The sequence below is a fragment of the Tamandua tetradactyla genome, chromosome 5, assembly GCF_023851605.1.
Source record: "Tamandua tetradactyla isolate mTamTet1 chromosome 5, mTamTet1.pri, whole genome shotgun sequence".
NCBI classification, from domain to species: Eukaryota; Metazoa; Chordata; class Mammalia; order Pilosa; family Myrmecophagidae; genus Tamandua; species Tamandua tetradactyla.
In genome coordinates this window covers 82,449,208-82,453,355 of record NC_135331.1, presented here as the reverse complement: position 1 = coordinate 82,453,355, position 4,148 = coordinate 82,449,208, and positions in this window count along the sequence as shown.

Below are 4,148 nucleotides of genomic sequence, written 5' to 3'. Positions count from 1 at the left end.
AAACCATGGAAGCTAGAAGACAGTGGGATGATATATTTAAGTTACTAAAAGAGAAAAACTGCCAACCAAGACTCCTATATCCAGCAAAATTGTCCTTCAAAAATGAGGGAGAAATTGAAACATTCTCAGACAAAAAGTCACTGAGAGAATTTGTGACCAAGAGACCAGCTCTGCAAGAAATACTAAAGGAAGCACTAGAGTCAGATACAAAAAGACAGAAGAGAGAGGCATGGAGAAAAGTGTAGAAAGAAGGAAAGTCAGATATGACATATATAATACAAAAGGCAAAATGGTAAAGGAAAATATTATCCAAACAGTAATAACTGTAAATGTTAATGGACTGAATTCCCCAATCAAAAGACATAGATTGGCAGAATGGATTAAAAAACAGGATCCTTCTATATGCTGTCTACAGGAAACACATCTTAGACCCAAAGATAAATATAGGTTGAAAGTGAAAGGTTGGGAAAAGATATTTCATGCAAATAACAACCAGAAAAGAGCAGGAGTGGCTATACTAATATCCAACAAATTAGACTTCAAATATAAAACAGTTAAAAGAGACAAAGAAGGACACTATATACTATTAAAAGGAACAATTAAGCAAGAAGACATAACAATCATAAATATTTACGCACGGAACCAGAATGCCCCAAAATACGTGAGGAATACACTGCAAACACTGAAAAGGGAAATAGACACATATACCATAATAGTTGGAGACTTCAATTCACCACTCTCATCAATGGACAGAACATCTAGACAGAGGATCAATAAAGAAATAGAGAATCTGAATATTACTATAAATGAGCTTGACTTAACAGACATTTATAGGACATTACATCCCACAACAGCAGGATACACCTTTTTTTCAAGTGCTCATGGATCATTCTCAAAGATAGACCATATGCTGGGTCACAAAGCAAGTCTTAACAAATTTAAAAAGATTGAAATCATACACAACACTTTCTCGAATCATAAAGGAATGAAGTTGGAAATCAATAATAGGCAGAGTGCCATAAAATTCATAAATACGTGGAGGCTCAACAACACACTCTTAAACAACAAGTGGGTCAAAGAAGAAATTGCAAGAGAAATTAGTAAATACCTAGAGGCAAATGAAAATGAAGACACAACATATCAAAACTTATGGGACGCAGCAAAGGCAGTGTTAAGAGGGAAATGTATTGCCCTAAATGCATTTATCAGAAAAGAAGAAAAGGCAAAAATGCAGGAATTAACTGTCCACTTGGAAGAACTGCAGAAAGAACAGCAAACTAATCCCAAAGCAAGCAAAAGGAAAGAAATAACAAAGATTAGAGCAGAAATAAATGAAATTGAAAACATGAAAACAATAGAGAAAATCAATAAGACCAGAAGTTGGTTCTATGAGAAAATCAATAAGATTGATGGGCCCTTAGCAAGATTGACAAAAAGAAGAAGAGAGAGGATGCAAATAAATAAGATTAGAAATGGAAGAGGAGACATAACTACTGACCTCACAGAAATAAAGGAGGTAATAACAGGATACTATGAACAACTTTACGCTAATAAATACAACAATTTAGATGAAATGGACAGGTTCCTGGAAAGACATGAACAACCAACTTTGACTCAAGAAGAAATAGACGACCTCAACAAACCAATCACAAGTAAAGAGATTGGATTAATTATTCAAAAGCTCCCTAAAAAGAAAAGTCCAGGACCAGACGGCTTCACATGTGAATTCTATCAAACATTCCAGAAAGAATTAGTACCTACTCTCCTCAAACTCTTCAACATAATCGAAGTGGAGGGAAAACTACCTAATTCATTCTATGAAGCCAACATCACCCTCATACCAAAACCAGGCAAAGATATTACAAAAAAAGAAAACTATAGACCAATCTCTCTAATGAATACAGATGCAAAAATCCTCAATAAAATTCTAGCAAATCGTATCCAACAACACATTAAAAGAATTATACATCATGACCAAGTAGGATTCATCCCAGGTATGCAAGGATGGTTCAACATAAGAAAATCAATTAATGTAATGCACCATATCAACAAATCAAAGCAGAAAAATCACATGATCATCTCAATTGATGCAGAGAAGGCATTTGACAAGATTCAACATCCTTTCCTGTTGAAAACACTTCAAAAGATAGGAATACAAGGGAACATCCTTAAAATGATAGAGGGAATATATGAAAAACCCACAGCTAATATCATCCTCAATGGGGAAAAATTGAAAACTTTCCCCCTAAGATCAGGAACAAGACAAGGATGTCCACTATCACCACTATTATTCAACATTGTGTTGGAAGTTCTAGCCAGAGCAATTAGGCAAGAAAAAGAAATACAAGGCATCAAAATAGGAAAGGAAGAAGTAAAACTATCACTGTTTGCAGACGATATGATACTATACATCGAAAACCCAGAAAAATCCACAATAAAATTACTAGAGCTAATAAATGAGTACAGCAAAGTAGCAGGCTACAAGATCAACATTCAAAAATCTGTAGCTTTTCTATACACTAGTAATGAACAAGCTGAGGCGGAAATCAAGAAACGAATCCCATTTACAATCGCAACTAAAAGAATAAAATACCTAGGAATAAATTTAACCAAAGAAACAAAAAACCTATATAAAGAAAACTACAAAAAACTGCTAAAAGAAATCACAGAAGACCTAAATAGATGGAAGGGCATACCGTGTTCATGGATTGGAAGACTAAATATAGTTAAGATGTCAATCCTACCTAAATTGATTTACAGATTCAATACAATACCAATCGAAATCCCAACAACTTATTTTTCAGAAATAGAAAAACCAATAAGCAAATTTATCTGGAAGGGCAGGGTGCCCTGAATTGCTAAAAACATCTTGAGGAAAAAAAACGAAGCTGGAGGTCTAGCGATGCCGGACTTTAAGGCATATTATGAAGCCACAGTGGTCAAAACAGCATGGTATTGGCATAAAGATAGATATATCAACCAATGGAATTGAATAGAGTGCTCAGATATAGACCCTCTCATCTATGGACATTTGATCTTTGATAAGGCAGTCAAGCCAACTCACCTGGGACAGAACAGTCTCTGCAATAAATGGTGCCTAGAGAACTGGATATCCATAAGTAAAAGAATGAAAGAAGACCGGTATCTCATACCTTATACAAAAATTAACTCAAAATGGATCAAAGATCTAAACATTAGGTCTAAGACCATAAAACAGTTAGAGGAAAATGTAGGGAGATATCTTATGAATCTTACAACTGGAGGCGGTTTTATGGACCTTAAACCTAAAGCAAGAGCACTGAAGAAAGAAATAAATAAATGGGAGCTCCTCAAAATTAAACACTTTTGTGCATCAGAGAACTTCATCAAGAAAGTAGAAAGACAGCCTACACAATGGGAGACAATATTTGGAAACGACATATCAGATAAAGGTCTAGTATCCAGAATTTATAAAGAGATTGTTCAACTCAACAACAAAAAGACAGCCAACCCAATTACAAAATGGGAAAAAGACTTGAACAGACACCTACCAGAAGAAGAAATACGGATGGCCAAGAGGCACATGAAGAGATGCTCAATGTCCCTGGCCATTAGAGAAATGCAAATCAAAACCACAATGAGATATCATCTCACACCCACCAGAATGGCCATTATCAACAAAACAGAAAATGACAAGTGCTGGAGAGGATGCGGAGAAAGAGGCACACTTATCCACTGTTGGTGGGAATGTCAAAGGGTGCAACCACTGTGGAAGGCAGTTTGGCGGTTCCTCAAAAAGCTGAATATAGAATTGCCATACGACCCAGCAATACCATTGCTAGGTATCTACTCAAAGGACTTAAGGGCAAAGACACAAACGGACATTTGCACACCAATGTTTATAGCAGCGTTATTTACAATTGCAAAGAGATGGAAACAGCCAAAATCTCCATCAACAGAAGAGTGGCTAAACAAACTGTGGTATATACATACGATGGAATATTATGCAGCTTTAAGACAAGATAAACTTATGAACCATGTAATAACATGGATGGACCTAGAGAATATTATGCTGAGTGAATCCAGCCAAAAACTAAAGGACAAATACTGTATGGTCCCACTGATGTGAACGGACATTCGAGAATAAACTTGAAATATGTCATTGGTAA